General features: G+C 34.5%; 1 protein-coding gene across 11 annotated transcripts in view; it reads left to right on the top strand.

Moving 5' to 3' along the window:
- The first annotated feature begins 283 nt into the window (after positions 1-283).
- LOC122631053 overlaps positions 284-20,596 on the top strand; it is a 149,036-nt gene continuing 128,723 nt past the window's right edge. For 6 of the 11 annotated variants that reach the window (XM_043816252.1, XM_043816251.1, XM_043816249.1 and 3 more), the window contains exon 1: positions 11,288-11,702. The gene's annotated coding sequence lies outside the window, so the exon portion shown is untranslated. Of the gene's footprint in view, positions 553-10,969; positions 11,236-11,287; positions 11,703-20,596 lie in introns of those variants that run through there. The other 5 variants (XM_043816257.1, XM_043816258.1, XM_043816248.1 and 2 more) reach the window with 4 other exon arrangements.

The raw sequence follows: 20,596 nt of genomic DNA on the forward strand, positions 1-20,596 counted from the left end.
GCAAGTGCGAAAATATGACGATCGTCTATTTTTCACGCGTATCTTGAAAACTTATACGTACGGGATGTATAGAAACGTATTAAAAATTTCGCAAATTACGATATTATTTTTCGATAACGCGAAAAGCAAAAGAAAAAAGAAAAAGGAAAAATGAGAAACGAGGATTTAATAAACGAAATTTCTTCAAATCACGATTACGTGAAACGTTTAATATTTCGAAAGGTTATATCGGACATTGCGTGTCGATAAAGAAAAAGAAAAAAAAAAAAAATATACTACAAAATTATTCTCGATGTCTATTCTCGCACTTTGCTATATATCTTAGTTTTAACGGAGTATCGAAGTTCGAGTTAAGGGAAAAGTCGATTCCCCGAGATGGAAAGGGTGATTTTAACTGCTGTTACATTGTCACTGTCCATTCGAACGAGCAGGATATGTACGAAGGACGACGTCAAGTAGTATCGACGTGGGAATGCTGGAAACGATACTAACTCCCTGACGTTGACAAGCGAGCAACATCGTCGATCAGTGACCATTAAATCGTTGTTTTAGGTAAGTCGTTTAAAGGCTAGCCACCGGTTATCGAAGGAACACTCTCTAGCAACAACGACAGTAGCGATAGTTGGATGATGTGCCTTCTCTCTCTCTCTCTCTCTCTCTCTCTCTCTCTCTCTCTCTCTCTCTCTCTCTCTCTCTCTCTCTCTCTCTCTCTCTCTCTCTCTCTCTCTCTCTCTCTCTCTCTCTTACATCTTTCGCACCTGCGGGCCACGACAAGTTCTTTCCTTATTATGGGAACCCGTACAAGTCGTGGAACGACGAAGAAATCGATCCACTGTCGCTTTTTGCACAATTATGCGCACTACCACTGAGTTCGCCACTTTTTCTTTATTTCCTCTTACGTATCCCACTGGCAACGATACCACTACTACTCTCTTCTTAACCATTTTATCAAAACAAGATACGATACGAGATACGAATCCACAAACGAAATCGTTGTATGGCACGTGATCGGGAAAGTTAGAGGTTAGATCCTCATAACTCTATGTTCGCTTTATAATGTAAAAGCAATTTCCGATGGATATTTTATTGGTTAGAGTAGGATATCTACGACAGTGGATAAAGAAAGAAAAAAAGAAAAAGAAAAATTACACAAGAACAACCAATAGACGTAGACATAGAATGAATAATATTGAATTATATTTAAATTTCAAACGCTATATATATATATATACGTACAGATGTAAATAAATACGTGTGTATATAAAAACGTACAATGGAACGTAATTTAGAACGTGCTGGATACTTAAAACATTTTTTTGGTTAAGTTTATTTTTCGTAATGTTTAACTATGTACGTCCTTGACGATACGCGAATCAATGTCATTGACTTTATATTTTCTGTTTCGTAAATTATCGTATTTTATCGTATGTAACAATTCGTATTATTTCGTTATAATCTTGGAAAATTATTTATCCTGGAATTTATTTCAATTATTTAGTCTTTCTTTTTTTCTTTCTTTCTTTCTTTCTTTCTTTTTTACCCGCCATTTTTTTTACATCCATGAAAAATGTCTTCACGGTTCATCATTAAAATGTCGACGTTAATATTACGAAAATCGTGTCAGGTTAATAAAATTCTATCTATCATATTGTTTCGGTATATGTAGGTAGAGTTATTTATTAAAGAATTAACGCGTCGACGGTTTCGAACGAATCGAATAAGACGTGATAAATATATTTTGTGTATCTGTGTGTTTATGTGTATATGTATATGTGTGTATACATATTGGGTCAAGGAAAATGGCGTCGCGCAATTTATACCACGGTTAATATGGTATGATTAATGAACGAACGATGATGCACGAGATAATTATTTAGAAAGAAGATTCAATTCGTTATGATCGAAACCTCGATGACGTTTACTCGACGTATGCTAATAATAAGTAAGAGTATCGTAGTCGATCGTTGAGAAAGTATTGGCTAAAGAACGAACGAATGAACGAACGAAAGGATTGTTCGAACAAAATATTATATAGGTTAGATCTATTCAATTTTACAATGGCTCAAGGAAAATGTCGCAAGTATGTCGAGTAAAAACTGTAATACGTACAACGATCTATCGAGCGAGGGATCTCGTATTCTTAAATCTCGAAATAAAACTCGTTTTTCATTTTTAGATATTTTAGTGGCAATATAGACATATATAATAATATCGTTCTACGCCTTTTTTTTTTTTTTTTTTTTTTTTTTTTTTTTTTTTTTTTTTTTTTTTTTAGATATTAAGTATACAAAGAAGTATATGTTGCGAAAGTTACAAGAGATAATAATATATTATATCACATAGTATAAGTATATTACGTTAGTATAATTATGTAATAACTATAAAAATATAGATTTTCTCTCTCTCTTTCTTTTTTCTCTAGAATATAAATATTTTATAGTAATGTTACTTCATAAGTATAACTTATACTTTAAAAACATGAAAATACTTTGGATGGAAAAATCAACAATTAATTTTCTCACGACAAAATGAAATAAAATATAAAAAATATAGATATATAAGAGTACATTTTCACACACATACACACATATATATATATATTTATTTATTTTATTTATTTATTTTATGGTATTCATTTATGGTATCAATGTACATAGATTCATACGAACGTGTACTTCGATTTTTTATATTAAACATAGAAAAAAAAACAAAATTTTTATATCGAAGGTCCAAAGGGCGTAGTGCCCTGGCCAGACCGAAGGGCTGCTTGACTGGCAGCGATCGAAGATGTTGCTATATTAGGTGATATCGAAGAAAGAAAAAGACAGAGAGAAGGAGAGAGAGAAAGAGAGAGAAAAAGAGAGATATTAAATGTACGTCGTAGCGTGTTAGGTATCATGGCGGTGTGCTCACTTCCGGAGCCGTGACTTCTATCGAAGCCTGTAATTAGTAATTACCGGTGAAGCGGCAACGCCAACAATACGGTATGATGTGCGTCTACCTTCGAAGAAGGATGGAAAATTATTGATTGGACGTCGATGACCCTATGCTAGTTTTGTCATTAACGGTCTTGGGATAATCGAAGTAAAATCGTATTAAAATATTCGAGCTTGTTATCGTTTCGAATATCGTTGCTGTTCGTATTGTTATCGTTAAGTAAAAGCTGCTATTTATTTATTCGATCAGTATTTTGTAACATTTTCGATCGATATCCTATATAAATTATCAGTAGATACTTGTAATAAAATATCAGTACGTGATATAAGTTGTCATGATAGACATTATCGATTGATAATGAAGAAGAAGAAGAAGAAAAAAAAAAGAAAAAAAAAATAAATAAACACAGTATTTTAATCGAAATATTCGTCGATATAATAATTCGTCAGTATTTCATAGAATAGATGATCAATATTTATAACAAAACCGGAGGTAATCCCGACGCTTAATTATTTATATCGATCACTTCTTATATTACTGAATATTTATTATAAATACCTTTTCTTTGTTGAATTATTTTTCTTCATATACTTTCTTCGACGAGGATAATCTCGATATAAATATTGATCATTAATTAATAAAACTACTGATCAGATAAATATAAAAGCATTCGGTAAATAATTCTCTCCGATATATTTATAGATACCTTAGACATTTTTCTTTTCTCTCTCTCTCTCTCTCTCTCTCTCTCTCTCTCTTTTTTTTCTTATTTCTTTTCGTTATATATTTTCGCCGACGAAGATAATCTACAGGAAAATATATTATCTAAAGTTTTGAATTTTGGGTTCGGGTTTAACATAAATAACATACGTCGCTCTCCTTGGAAAATTATAGAACGTGGCCGTTCATACTCGAGGATGAGAGAAGGACGGCGGTTGTCTCTCGAAGGCTTCTCCCGCTGACTGGATCGCTGGTTGTTCGGTTTTACAAGCAGAAAATAATACGGTATGCAAATAAAGGTTGCTAACCCGGCTGTGGTAGCCAGGCTGCTTCGACGTGTGTGCACACATTACGTTGCCGATCCTTTACGATATCCTCGTCCTCGTCCTCTTCGTCCTCGTTGTCCTCGTCCTCTTCGTCCTCTTCGTCCTCGTCGTCGTTTCGACGTACCCTTCCTTTACCCGTATTCTCGCGTGCACACGCATACGAAGAAATATAGAAAGAAATAAATAAAGAAATAAAGGAATAAAGGAATAAAGAAGAGAAATCAAGGCGTGCGACGAAACGCCACCGCCTTTTCAACGCCACGACACGGTCTACGTTATCGACAGAGAGTACCTATTAGAGTCTATCGTTCCTTCCGTCGATCTTTCGCGAAAGGGTTGTTATCCCCACCCCATCCCTTTCCCTCTCTCTTTCTCTTTCCTTCTCTTTCTCTTTCTCTGTCTCTTTCTCTGTCTCTTGCTCTCTCTTTCTCCCCTTCTTTTCTCTTCTCTTCTCTTCTCCTCGTATCTTACTCGATTTACATGAAAAAAATCGGAATTAAAATACATTTCTACGGTAGTTATGGCAGTATATCTACGTGCTGAAAGTGCAACATGCCAAGTGCATGTAACTTTTGTCGTTTATTTTATTCGTCCGTGACAACTTCCGTTTCTTGACCCTGAGACGTCAACCGGAATCGTTACGCGTCCGCGAGAATTACAAGACGTTTAAGAATAATTTTGCTGTTTGTACGATCACATGATTTCAATCGCATGATTTCGATCGGTAATATCAGAAAGAGAAAGAGAGAGAGAGAGAGAGAGAAAGAGATACGTAAGTACGTACGTACGTACATAAATAAGACACGATCAAGCTTTTAAAAGTTACGTCCTATAATAAAAACAAGTTCTATTATAGAAATCCTATAGAAAGAGGCAAAGGGGTAGGGGGAAGAGGAGAGAGAGAGAGAGAGAGAGAGAGAGAGAGAGAGAGAGAGAGAGAGATAAAAAATAGATAAGAGTTTTACATTAGTCGTGACGATAAGTTCTATTGTCGCGTATGAAGTCGCCAGGTTGGGAGTCATATTTAACAGGCAACACGGTTTCCTTTAAGTGCAAGCCATTGCTAGCGAGCAACAGAGTGCTGTTAATATATATCCAGAGAACGAGGTACATGACAAACAGGTTTCTCCCTGGTGTTGTAGTCTGTCAAGAAGCCATTGAAGCGATCGGTGCCAAGTTGCCGTGGCAGGTGATTACGCTGAGGTCAAAGAATCCGCCGGATAAGCTGATTCGCGAAATCAAGAAAATCTTGTGTCTACGCATGCGTGCGCGTCAAACGAAAAGGAAAAAGGGGGAGAAAAGAAACAAGAAAAAATCCAAAGAGGAAAACGACAATAAAAAAGGATAAATAAATAAGTAAATAAATAAATAAATAAATAAATAAAACGTATCTCAGTTAATATGGATAGACATGTAAATACATATATCACGTATGAAGATGAATCGTGCTTGACGACTTTTCTATCGTTCCGACTGGTCTCGAGTTTTAGATAAACTATTCGTCGGCCAATAATAAGGATAAACCAGTCGCACCACTTAGAATTTTGCCGAACGTTAAGACTCTCTCGTGTGACTGGTTTAACACTAAGGATTAACTTCTATAACGGTACCAAAAAGCGCCAGAGGATTGAACAGCAAAGATCCAACCACTTAGATCTGTTCACTCTCGGACACCCTTCTACATATACGTAGACGTAGAACAAGTATGTAGGCGTCCACTTTCGATGAATTCATGCGTACAGCCGGAAGAAGGATCATTCCGTTCAGCAAGAAGAATGATATACGTGGATCGGATTAAAAAAAAAAAATAAAAAAAAAATAAAAAAAAATAAAAATAAAAATAAAAAAAAATAAAAAAGAGATCGATAAGAGATTTAGATTAGTTGTAAAACTACAAAAAAAAAAAAATACGGAGGAATGTTTGCAATCGTTTGATAAAGAAGTCAGATTATTTATTTGTTCTTTTCGAATTTCGTTTTCCTTTTCTTTTATTACGACGACTATTTCACATTTGATTATTTCCAATTTTTTGCTGTGATTCTATCATTTTTTAATTAATTAATTAATTAATTTTTTTTTTCTACTCAAGGTCGATCCATTCTCCGTAATATATTTATTCACTTATACAATTCACCCTAATTGTAAAACGGACAAAGCAAGGGCAAATATTTCGCATACACGTTGGACAGATATGAAAGTTCTTGTAAGTTAATCCCAAATGCCAAGGACTCTTTCGTTTTTTCAAGCTCGAACGAGTAATATGTGAATTATGTGCCGTTTCTTTGGTAGATCCTCCTTCTCTCTCCCTCTCTCTCTCTCTCTCTCTCTCCTCCCTCACCCCCTCTTCCACCCCGCCCTTTCAAATAATTTAATTACGTTGCTTGGAAATAGCCGTAGGTTTTTTTCGTGCTGATACACAAACGCGAGACCGTAATGTACAAGGGGAGGGCTCCTTTTATTTTCGTTTTCTCTTTCTCACTCTCTCACACACACACACACGCGTACTCTCTCTCTCTCTCTCTCTCTCTCCCCCTGTTTGATTACATGCGTGCGGATCGCACGTAAATCTCATCAGATGTCCCTGTTAAACGATCGTGTCGCGCATCCGCGCTTTACATGTCGCACATACTTACCTACTTTCACCCTCCGTCGTTTCGTATAAAATTCGAATTGTATTCGTGAATTATGAACACAGCGAGAGCAAATGAACGAAGGAACGAACGAAGCTACGAACGAACGAAGGAACGAACTCTCTTAGCGCAAAATATCGTAAAGGATAAATCGCAAGGATATGCGATTATTGGGAGGTTCGTTCTCGCGAGCACCATGCTTACATACCGTTCGTTTCATATGTATGTATCTATCCATGTATATATTTATCTGTGTAGAACTTACTTACTTACATACGTAAATATATGTATGTACGTATCTTCATACGTACTTACTTACGTACTATCCTACGTAGAACGTTTGTACGAAGGCACGAAAATTGTTCGAGAAAATTACGCCGGACTGTGGCTGACCCTCCTTCTGCTTCTCCGGTTGAGGTTAGGTCGTGTCACGGAGAAGCCCGTAAGTCCACGCCCCCATAACGATCGAAATTCATTTCCATAATTATCTCACGAACGCGGACTCACGGCTCGTTCGTTCGTTCTTTCGTTCCTTCTTCGTTCGTTCCTCGATCTAACGTCGATCATATAACAGAACGCGCTTGGCCTCGATTCTTACGCTCGAACACGAATTATTACAATTTTTATCATGAATCGTACGTCTATTTAAAAGTTATTTAATATCTTTTTCTTTCTATAGGTTTGTTTGTTTTTATTTCATTTTTCTTCCATCCCCTTCTATTTTTTCCGTCGTCGACGGAAAGGGTTGTTGCATGTTGGTTTACGAGAAACAGCATTCTATTGGTTATACAGGTTGATTATAAAGTAAAGCCCAATTTAGAGTATCTCGTTTGTGTTAGGTGTGATAGAAAAAAAGAAAGAAAATGTGGTAAGAAAAGTTTCACTATTTACTGTCAGATATTTCTATATTTATGTTTTATATACATACATATATATATATATATATATATATAGATCTAGAAATTAAAATGTCTAATTAATTAAAAAAATACAGGTTGTTCCATAAAAAGAGAAAACTGAAATTCATTATAAGCTCTCGGTTTAATCGATATATATATATATATATATGTATGTATGTATGTATATATATTTCTTTTACTTCTCTAACAAAGGCCTTTCTTAAACCGGCCCTTAATTTATAATCAACCTGTATACGTACGTGTACTTACCTACGTATTTATATTTAGCCTTACAAGTACGACGTACTTTCCGTCTTTCGTATGAACGATTAAAATACTTTATAACGCATTTACATATTTCCCATCCCTTTTCGATCGTAAAGCAAAGCTTCGCCGTTTACGCGTAAATATATACGGTGATACCTGTTCTCTCTTGTTCACCGTTACTTCTAAAAATACTCCTCTGCCTCGATATATCCCTCAGATGATTTAATACATGCTAGCAAACGAGATTAACTCTAAAAACGAGATTATATGTATACACTATGGTCTAATTTATTTATTTCATTTAAATTTCATATATCTTCTAACGCCTATTATTCTCTCTATATTCGATTAACAATTTTGCTTTTCTTTTTACGTCCGTCTCATCACGTGAAGCGTAAGATTATGTATGCACAGCGAGGGGTTGTTTGAATCACGTGAGTGTCAAGTTTGATAGGTTTCAAGGGTGTTAGAGATTTTTTGCGCATCAAATTCAATCTATTGCAAATTGAATTCGATTTTTTTTTTTTTTTTTTTTTATGGACCGAGCTTTCATAAACAATTTTTTTCTTTCCCCCTTTCGTCATTAACGATATCGAAACTTTTATTTTTAATTAAACCGATGTAGCAAATGTCGTAAATATAAATATTTAATGGCAATTGAATGACTCGTCATAATTCATAATTATAAATAAATGTGCGATTATAAACGAACAAATTCAATCGTTTTTTAAAACGTGATCGGATGAATAGTATTGCGACAAGCATTATCAAAGTCCAACAGTATTGTTATCAATTTTTGTTTGCGATACATCAAATTTTGATGTCGTCCGATCACATTCCAATCAAGGAGAATAATTATTTATGCGCAAAAACCGCATGCTTGACGTACAACAAAGATAACTTTGATCTACGTTTATTGAGTAACCTTATCGCTCAGGTCGTTACACATTATATTGTTATCAATAATCAAAGGAAAAAAAAAACAAACCGTCGATAACATTCAAAGATCCTATTCGAAATGACTTTTTAATGGATTCGTAAATATTTTCATTTTTCGTCGTTTCGTTGAGCAACAGATAAACGTATTTCACAAAATATTCGTATTATAACGTTGGAAATTTTTCGTTATAAACAGGAATGCGTGAAATTGTAGTTAATCTCAAGGTCATCGCGTATACGCGTTTCGAATGTCGTTAGTAGATAAATTATATTTATTTTCTTTTTTTTTTCTATCTCACTTCAATCCACCCATCCCATTCTCGCTATATTTTCTCTCTTCTTCCCATTTCTCTTCTTGTCCTTTATCCTTATTTTACTAGCTTTTATCGACCGTAAACTTCACGATCTAGGGATCTATGATCTGCCGCATTCTATTATATACTAGAATATTATACTTAAATATCGGAATAGCTTGTAATGACGTATAATTTTGTTGTACGCTTAGACGTTGCTGCATTGGTCTATTCCAATTTATTCGTTTTCCTATCGAATCTATAAATTTATTCGCGTTATTCGTATTGCACGGGTCTTTGGTCATGTGCATCGATAACGAAGATACGACAATTTATAAATGATCTTCTTATCGCAAACCCATTGTCCCGTAATTTCCGACAAGCGTAATTCCATTGATCGTGGTCTTTTATTTATCACAATTTTTATATATACTCACGATAGTTTATACACGGTAATTACGACACTGATAACTAAGTCCTATATATTTCGATGTTTAACAACAAATATTTTTGTATTATGCAAGAGAAAATATTTGCGTTTTTTTTTTCTTTTTTCTTTTCTTACGATTCGGATTATTTTCAAAATTATTTGAATATCTTAAAAATAACTCGTAACTAAAAAGATATTTCTGTTTTATGTTTTCTCTTAGTAAGTGGAATTGGATACTCTTGTAAAGTTGATATTTTTTTCAGAAAAACAAACCATAGCAAAAAGTAAAGTGACTCTCATTGTGTTTAATATCGAAATATATATACATATAAAAAAAAAAAATAATAATTATATTTATCGATTAAGATTCGCAGTCATTAAAAAAAGTAAAAAAATTTCTTTCTCTCTAATTCCTTCTCTAGATTATTAAAATACGTAAATAATTGCGTAATATAAAATAAATCATAGAATCAATTCTTTTCAACTCTCTCTCTCTCTCTCTCTCTCTCTCTCTCTCTTTTCTTTTTTTTTGTGACTTATTGTTATTCTCCATTATCATAATTATCGGCACGGATTAGTTCGCGAAGATCCGGCTCTCGTAATATTGATATAAGAAAGAATTCCAGTAACGTGGGTAGGCTTGTAAAAAAAAAGAAAAGAAAAAAAAAAGAAGAACTAATCGATGTTGTAAGAGATCACGTCGTTTCTCCGAATATTTTTCTATGGTGCCATAATATTTTCGAATAATACATTTCGAAGGAACTTCGACGAAGCATTCGGAAGGTGTTTCAATGTCGTAACAAAGGATCGTTGCAATGTACAAAAAAAAAAAGAAAATAAATAAAAGAAAAAAAGAAAATATATGAAAAATAAGGAAATACAACAAAAAATAAAAATATAGAAGTAAAAAGTAAAAGTCATACCCACGAATATATATACACACACACATATACGCACGTACACATATATATATATATATCGATCGAAGCCAAGAGGAGAAGCAGATCTTTTTCTCGATATTTGCCATAAGGACAGAGTCCCTCGAGATCTTTCGAAATTGCGTAGGCGTACCTATACCCTTCGGACAAGTCGACACGTATCAACACATATCGACATGTACACACACACACACACACACACACACACGTATATACGCACGCATATGCAACATACACACATATTCGTATTTATGTATTCACGATGTGGTCTTCTTTGCGTGAACCCGCGTACACGTACGTATATGTGTGTGTGTGTGTGTGTGTGTGTGTGTGTGTGTGTGTGTGTGTGTGTGTGTGTGTGTGTGTATGTATGTATGTATATGTGTATGCACGACATCGCGGTACGTACATATACAGAGGACATACGACCCGAGAGACTCTCGAGTAGCGTATGATAGGGTGGGGAGCGAACATTTTCGTGTAGGTTCACGCAACACCGAAGTTAGCCGAACGCCAGCCGAACATAGCCGAAGCTCCGCGGAGCCGGTTGTCGCGGGCTTGCCAGATACGCGCTCGCTCAGTATCGCGTCAGCTTCGAGTGGTATTGGTCAGTGATCTGAACGTCAGAGCAGGGCCGGTCGTCGCCGCGGTTATTTTTCTTCCCTTCTTCTTCCTCTTCGTCTTCTTCTTCGTCTTCGTCTTCGTCTTCGTCTTCGTTTTCATCTTCATCTTCATCTTCATCTTCGTCGTACATTATTTTTTGTTTTTATTATTTTATTCCATTTTACTACACTCTCCCTTTTTCCTTCTCCTTTCTTTTCTCCAAGAAATCAAGATCGCTCTTCGCTTTTGTCGAGTTCGTTTCAATTATATTACGATTCCTTTTTTTTTTTTTTTATTCTCACATCATTTATCGTGGCGTAATTTTTATTTCTCTTTTTTTTTTCTTCTTTTTCACAAAAATCAACGTTCCTTCTTCGGTCACCTTGGTCGCAACGGAATATATCGTAACGTATATACGTACATATGTATATATATATATACACATATATGTATACATACGAAGGGACAAAAAAAACGGATACATATTAGAGGTGCATATACATATATACGATAATACAGTGTACTACAGTGGAGTTACTAGTGAAGATTGGAAAAAGAAGGAAAGAAGAAAAAAGAGGAGAAAGAAAAAAAAGAAACAGAAGAAAACCGTTGGCGACCGTTGGCGATCGTTGGCTGTTTTTCCACGAAGAGATCTTTTTTTTTTTTTTTCCCTTTTTAATACAAATCTCGAATCCCGGAGCAACGACACGATCGGTAAATGTAAGTAAATTGAATCGATAAATGTAGTAAATTTCTTTCATCTTTCGAACGTTTTATTCTTTTTATATCGATTTCATTGTTTTATCGTTTTAACACATACACACACATATGTTTCAACGTAATAATTTTCTTTTCTTTTCTTTTCTATTCTATTCTATTCTCTTCTATTCTATGTTTTTCCATAGTTTTGTTCTTAAACCAATTTGTCATAAAACGATATCGAATAACAATTGTTGCACAAAAGCTAACCTCAAGCTACGACCGCCATGATAGTTGCGTTATATCACGATATAGCCGAACAGCATAATCGTCGTATTAGAAGAAAAATATTTTCGAAATGCGCGCGCTTATTTTAATCGAATAACCTATACATTTTTCTTATTTTTTTTTTTCCTTTCTTCATTTTTCGTAAGCGATTGTATCTCGTACGTTGACCTAGGGAATAATCACGATTAATTCTTCGTAGAAGAATCTACGTAGAAGAAGACAAATACTGCGTTATCATCGTATTAATACGAAATAGGTAAAGATTTATATAAGATATAATATTCAAGATAATATCTGCGTATTATCGAATAATATAACGAACCGAACACAATATAATTAATGAATTGAAATGAAGAAAAAAAAGATACATTTATTGATTAGTTTATAGGTATATACGTGGAAAAATATTTTCCAAGTACAAAGGTGTATGATCTTATTGCTCAGCAGTCGTCGTCGTCGTCGTCGTCGTCGTCGTCGTTGTTGTTTTTGTTGTTGTTGTTTTCTTTTTCGTCCATTTTTATTTGTTTTTTATTTCTTCTTCGTTCTTGGACAAACATTATTACGAAATAAGGAATTAGAACTTTCCTCGAATAATCTTTTTATGATAGTCGTTACGTGTTTTGACGAAGGTAGAGTAGTACTTGAAGGAAAGAAAAAAAGAGAAAGAAAGAAAGAAAGAAAGAAAGAAAAAAGAGAGAAAGAGAAAAAAAGAAAATGGCGTCCGAAGAGGGCACACTCTCAGGGCTCATCGAGAAGATCGTAAAATCTGAGAAGTCCGGTGTGCCCAGCCCCGGTTTCTCTTTCACGTTCTTCTTATTTTTATCTCACCGTTAGTAGGTAGTTATCGGTATAGTCGATTAACGAACGAGATTTTCGTTTACCTTTTTAGTTTATGAATTTGATGTATTGATACGTATACCGCGTATAACATTTGTAATTTATAGAATCTTGTCGATACGGCATTATTTCGACTAAGAATTAATTTTAAATAGTTATTCATTCATAGGATAGATAAAATTTAAACGAGATAGTTTAGATAATTGATCAATATTTATTTATAATCAAAATTATCGATAGATAATGTAGGTGGACAAAATTGATATCGAGACTCGATTAATATATAAATCGTCGATCATGTAGATAGGAAACGTTCGTAATAATTCGTCGATAGTTTATAAAATGTATCATCTGTGTTTATATAATAACAAAGAAACTAGTTATTACGATGATGATTTTTTTTTCTTTTTTTTTTTTCGTATAAATACTATATCAGAAATAATCGTATATCTATAAAGTATTCGCCATTTATTCTACAAAATACTTTATTATCAATCGGTTAATAAAATTATCGATGAAAGAACATACAATGTAAGAAAGCTTGGAGTATCAACATAGATCGGATTTAATTTAATTTTTGATTACACTTATAATATATATACATATATATGTCGTCTACGTACGTATTTATAAACACACGCGTGTACCTCAAAATTCAAAGGACACTTTCAGGACGACGAATTTTTTATTATGTAGAGATGAATCTGATACGGATTCGGATTCTTAAAATACGCGTAATCATTCCCCGTTGCGATTTCTGTCCCGTCGAGGTTAAAATCGAATGTGTGTCACGTTCACCGTCGGCGGCGTCGATTAGTAATCGGAGCGCGCTCGCAGCAATTACGCTCGAAAAAGTCAATGTTACGGAGAAAGGTTTCGGTGTGCGGAGATTGATTGCGTAATAATCGGCCGATTCAGAATGTGCTTTTAGATACGACATTATCTTTACATGCGTGCTATGTTCTTCTCTTCTACAATTAAGTCTCAGCTTTACTCCACTCTGCTCTGCTTTGTTGCGCTTTCCTATGCTATATTGTGCTGTGCTATACTGTGTTCTACTGTGCACAGATTTACTTGGCTTTGGAGAAAGTGATCGTACGTATCTATACATGTATTTATGTATATATGTATATATGTAAACGCATATACGTTAATACATCGTACATCTATCTATGTATTTACGTATATATGTTGTATGTATATTAACACGTACGCATTCAGTCATCGTAAAATATTTATATATGCATATATATATATATATATATATATATATATATATAGATATATGCATACATAGATTCATAGATCGTACATGTGCTTTCTTAAACAAAGCGTCGAAACTGGGTTCACAGAGAAACTAGTAATTAGATATCGCGCTCTGTTAAATTTTTTAAATGAAAAATATGCAACGTAAAATGTTAGAAATAATTTCGTTTGGTTTTATTTCTCTCTGTCTCTCTCTCTCTCCCTCTCTCTCTCTCTCTCTCTCTCTCTCTCTCTCTCTCTCTCTCTCTCTCTCTCTCTCTCTCTCTCTCTCTCTCTCTCTCTCTCTTTCTTTGTTTCTTTTTTTCCTCCTTGACCTGTGGAAAAATACCGATGCTCTACGCATTTCTTAGTATTATTTGTTTATTTAATACAACGTAACTCGATGTAAACAGCGTGTACAAGATAGATATTGTTCAAGAGATCTTCGTCATTCGTACTATTTTCCTTCTTTCTTTCTTCTCTCTCTCTCTCTCTCTCTCTCTCTTTTTTTTTTGGTGCTTCATAGATAATATATCACACGATTCGTCGTAATTTCTACGACCAAAAGAAAAAAAATGTCAATATCTATTTCGTTAGAAATAGAATTTCTATTAGATTTGTTGTTGGAAATATTACAACGATTTATTATGTAAAAGATTTCATTTATCGAAGCTTTTCTCTCTCTCATTTTCTCTAATCGATACGTAATATATTTTTTAATTCAAAGGATAGTCAAATACGAAATCGTTTAATTATCAAAAAGTATATCAAAAACGTATTATCTACGACGATCAAAATGGCTTATTATAATAGCAAGGGAAGCTTCTCTATCTCTCTCACACTCCCTCTCTTTCTCTCTATCTTTTTTCTCAATTACAAAGGCTTATAAAAACGTTAAATAATGTGGTCGAAGGTCGGACAGGTATTTCAATAAGCTGTCCGATATTGAAATATCGTCTCGATCGACCGTCATTTCGCGCGTAAATCACTCAAATTATTTTGCTACACAATTAAATAGTTCGTACACAGAGCCACAATTACATAGATTGATACACACACACACATACATACATGTATAATATATACATATACATATATACATACACACATATACAGGAGGGAACGTGCACAAAGTGCGATCGTGCATGGTAATAGACCGAGAGTCTCATCAGTGGCAAAAGGGCTCGAGAAGATGAGAGTGAGTGAGCAAGAGAGAGATAGAACGAACGAGAGAATGAAAGAGAGAGAAAGAAAGAGAGTGAACGAACAAGAAAGAGAGAGAGAGAGAGAGAGAGAGAGAGAGAGAGAGAGAGAGAGGAGAAAGAAAGTTCGCTTTTTACACGGACGTAGCTAGGATAATATACGATATATACGGTGTAACGAGCTATGTAATGGGTAATAGTTCGTAATGATATAATGCCTGCATTCCTCACGGTCTCTGTCTGCTATAACAAACATTGTTAGGGAACAAAATACGTTGTGTGAGTTCTCTGACCGCGTTGGATCGAATCGAAGAAAAGGAAAGGAAGTTGAGGGGTCTACTTGGTCGCACTTGTTTGCTATGTCGAATGATAAAGAATTTCTGATAAACGTGGAAAAAGAGTATATGTGAACGTATTTACATATATATACACGTATATATGTGTACGTATGTATATAGCTACACGTACATACATATATGTGTGTATATATATATATATATATATATATATATATATATATATATATACATACACACACACACATACACGTGCGAGGATGAGCGCATGTTCGACCGAATTACGCGAAGATCAACGAGCCGAAGATAAAAGGGAACATAGCGGTGAAAGACTTGCGTGAGGCTTACACGAGATAAGATAAAAACGTAGCGTATTACGTTTTATTCGACGACTAATTAGAACTCCTGATACTCTCTTGTTCTCCTCATCTATTAACGATAAGACAGAACCGATCGCCGATAATGCCGAGATCGAATGCGACTTCTGAAGAATATCGCGATACTCTCGATGTTCTCTCTTACGTCGTATATCCTTCGACGCGAGAATATTCTTCTTGAGAAATAATCATCGAATTCATTGTTTTCATTCATATAACATCGCTTTTAATTTTGTTAACGTCGATCATTTGTTCGAAACGAACGAAGAATATGTCACAAAAAAAAAAAGAAAAGAAAAGAAAAGAAAAAGTAGAAAGTCCCTTGCTCGAGAGATGCAATCTATCGTTAGATTTGTAAGATTTAAAAAATCCCGACGAATTCGAAAACTGTCCGATAAAAATTATTCTTTATAATCTTTCTCTGGTCTATAACGTAGAAAAAATCGCGTTCTCTCACGAATTCGACGAATTATGTCAGGAGGTCGGTTTCACGCAAACAACGCGACTTATACCCTAAACGAGTTTCTTCGTTCGATTCTCTTCGCGTTCGATTCATCGAACTGTGACTAGCAATTCCAACAGTTACCGACTTTCTACGCTAGAGTAAGCGCCACGATTCAAAGGGGTGAGAGGGGGAGGGAAAGAGGGAAGCGGGGGAAGTCGGGGAAGTCCTCCGGTTAACGTCATCAAAGCGTAAGTCATCACGATTTTGCTTGGAATTGATAAAAATTTCTTTTTCCTCTTTCTTCTTTGAGCGATTATACACATACGCACACGCACACATCGCGATCGAAGAGATTTTTTATTGGTATGATCCGATTATTTCGTTGTACGCGTTCGACGACGTAAAGAAATTAGTTGAATCGAGGACATTTTTTAATATTTAGTAAGGACAAATTTTCTTTTTTTTTTCTCTCTCTTTCATTTTTGTTTGTTTGTTTCTTATGTTACTTATCGTTATACGATTCTAACGAGTTGAAGAGAGTACAATCGATTGCATTCTATGATCGTCGGCGTAGATGTCGTTTTATTTCTTTCTTTCTTTCCTTATTTATTTATTTATTAAACATTTTTTTTGTTCTTTCAAAAGTCACGGTCCGTCTCGTGCGAAAGTATCTCCGTTAGTTTGACTTATATTCTTAAGAGATAATCTGATTACGAGTCGAGATATGAGAAGAGAAAAAGGGAGATAGAGAGAGATAGAGAGAAAAGGAAAGGAGATGGTGTGGGGAAGGGAGATGGAGAGAGAAATTTTCCCGGTCGAACCGGATAATAAATTAGGATAAATCCAAACGATCTTATTAAAATATCGGTTCGCTTTTCTCGTCTCTAATCGCGCGAACGCGCTCAACTCCTCTCTCTCTCTCTCTTTTTCTCTGTCTGTCTCTCTTTCTCAAGACTGCTGTTCTCATCGACTTTCGATCGACGAAGAAACCGGAAGATCGAGTCCCTTCTTCGCTTCGATGCCCTCCCCCTTCTCTCTTCCTCTCTTTCTCCTTCTCCTTCTCACTCTCTCTCCTCTTTCTCTTTTTCTCTTTCTGTCTTTCGATCGATCGGTAGAACGTTAGATCGATCGATCGTTCGTTCGTTCGATAGATAGATCTACCGATCGAAGAGGATACTCATACTTCTCCACTTTCTATCGAGCACTTTACAATAATTACTATTACAATAATTACGATAACTGTGGCGCCTAGTCCGGCGCATCGAACGGCGGTGCTACTTTTATCGATTTAACCACTTATCGCATTTTTTCCTTTCCGTCTCTTTATTATTTGTCATTAATCGAGCTCACTCTTAATTAATAAGAATTTATCTTTTCTTTATTTATCGATAGGAACGAGTTTTATTTCGACGATCGTTCTGCGAGTGTTTTAATGTTTATGGATAAACGGGTTAAATTCGCGGATATATGTATAGTTTATTACTTTCTTGATTTTTATTTTTCCTTCTTATTTTTTTTTCAGTTTTTTGAACGATGTATTTGTCCACTTCTTTAGTTCGTTTTCGTCTTCTTTTTTATTTATTTCTTTTCATTATTCGAGTTTATTAGCGACGTTCAATTAAGTCAGATTCTTGAATTTGTTCCTACTTAATTCAATTGAATTGTAATATGTCATTCGTGGGGGGGTTTTCTTTTTTTTTTTTTTTCTTTTTTGTTCGAAGAAAAAGAAAAGAATTTGAAGTTGAAACGATCTGACATTTTTCGATTAGAATTTGTATCGAACGTACGTGAAAGAAATTCAGTAGGATCTTTTTAGATTTTGTCGTAAGGGTTGTTCTTTTTTTTTTTTTTTTCTATCTTTAAGACTACTCGGAACCTGAGGGTTATCGTAAAATTTTCTCAAATAAAAATTATTTTTCTTTATTTTTCCTTACGAAAGAACGATGAGATAGAACGAGTTCTTTTCAGGTTAGATCTCCGATGAAAAGAGTCTAAGAATCTCGGTGCAACGACACAATGGGAGCGTTAAAGCGAGGGAGCTTCTTTTGCTCTCTTTGCCCTCGTTTCATTTTCACGTTGTTCGTCTCTCTTAGAATCCAGTCGTTTGACACAGTATACACATACCCCTATTGATATATACATATATACACACTTATATATGTATATCCATAAGTACTTATATAGCCTTGGTGCATCGACCTTTCCCTTGTATATACATATCAACGTGTATATGTACGTACATATGTACCTATAACGCGAGAATTTCTCAGAGATACGCTCCGTACCACCGTAGAAATTAATCATCAAGCAATTATATTATTCTCGCATTGCCTACTAATACATTACAATTATTCTACTGATCTATTTTCTTTCTTCTTCTTCTTCTTTTTTTGTTCTCTTTATATCAGTGAAGAAAATTTTCGTAATAACTTCATTACGATTACTTGACTATACAAGTAAGTAGATAGAATAATTATTGACAATTTATATCCGTCGATTAAAAAAATATATAAAAAAGAAAAAGAAAAGTAGAGGAAACGAAAACAAAAAGAACGAAACATCGATCGATCGATCGATAAAGAAGATAATTCGTAATAATTATTTTATTAAATAACGATTATGATATTTTATTTTATTTACTTGGTTTCAATCTTGTTCAGATGGTAATCATCGATTTTATGCTTCTTAGTTGATCGTCTAGGTTGAAAAACGGTATTGCGTACCATATATTTCGCTGTTAAGGCCCTAGGTAAGAAGCTTGATAGGTTGACCTAGTCGTCCTCATCTACTTCGTCTTCTCAACTATACAGTCCAATCCGGTTTGCCCTCGGAAAGGTATAACCTTCCGTTTCTTGGAAGCAGAAGGAACCAATTTACTACGGGATACAGCGGAGTCCGACCGTCATTCTATCGGATATCATCTTACCTTGGTCTCCTAACATCCCTTGTGGGCATAATTCGTTAATTATGAGAGTGAGAGAGAGAGAGAGAGAGAAGAAGAGAGAAGGATAGAGGGAGTGGAGAAAAAAAGAAACAAACAAACAAAAAGAGAGACGTAGACTTGGCGTATATATCGTGGGTGGTAGTTCGTTTTAGAAATTCATCCTCTTATACTTCGAAGGAAAGAAAAAAGAAAAAAAAAAAAAAAGAAAAGAGCGAGACGAAAGGTTACCTTTTGATGAAAACGAGGCTCCTACTAATCTCATTCATTTTTTTTTTATCTCCTCTTGCTTTTCTCTCTCTTTCTTTTTTCAATAAAACTGTCTAGAAAGAATACAATGGAGTGTAATTTCCATTTCTACTAACGGGGTTATAGGTGGGTGCAAACTATTCACGCGTGTTGATAATATTATATAAAACTAAGATTTTTATTTATTCGTAATGTTCATTTATTTTAACTTCAATGAATCCTCCTTCTCCATTTCGAAGAATTAAAATTTAATTTAGATTGAAATTTAATTTGTATATTTCATTTTCGGTGATAATCATTCTTTACATTTTTCGTTGCATCGAAGTTTCAAGTTTAACTCGTCTCAAAAGATATTACAATAATTTAGAAAAATAATTTCTTCATACCAATTATTGAGACATTTATTACAAATGAAAAATAATACGAGTTTATGTACGTGTATATATATATATATATACACACATACATACATACATACATACATATGATTTCGTTTTTTGCTTTCTTATTATCATTATTCAAGATCAGAACTTACAGAGAGTGAAATAATTATGGTGTAGGTATGTATGTAATGCAGTAATAATTATAAATACGATATTACGTTTTATTGCAAGCGATTCGTGATCTGTTCACGTTTAGTTGTGTAATAATTCTTCGATCGTTTCTCGTACAAACCGGTGAAAGAGAGATGTTGCGTCGTCGAAAGTGTTACACGCGTCACGCATGTCTCTTTCTCTATCTCTCTTTTTCTCTTTGCTCTCCCTCTCTCCCTCTCTCTCTCTCTCTCTCTTTCTCTCTCTCTGCGTAACCCGAATATTACTGAGACACGTCATGTGATTATATTATTACTCGAAGGTTCAAGTTTAATTACCAAATCGATTTATTCTTTTTATTTCTTTTCTTTTCTTTTCTTTTCTTTTCTTTTCTTTTCTTTTCTTTTCTTTTCTTTTCTTTTCTTTTCTTTTCTTTTATTATTATTTCTTTTTTTTTCTTTTTTATTTGTAGAACATTCATGCACCGAATAAGACAACTTCA

This window comes from Vespula pensylvanica, chromosome 8 (genome assembly GCF_014466175.1).
Source record: "Vespula pensylvanica isolate Volc-1 chromosome 8, ASM1446617v1, whole genome shotgun sequence".
In the NCBI taxonomy this organism is placed as follows: Eukaryota; Metazoa; Arthropoda; class Insecta; order Hymenoptera; family Vespidae; genus Vespula; species Vespula pensylvanica.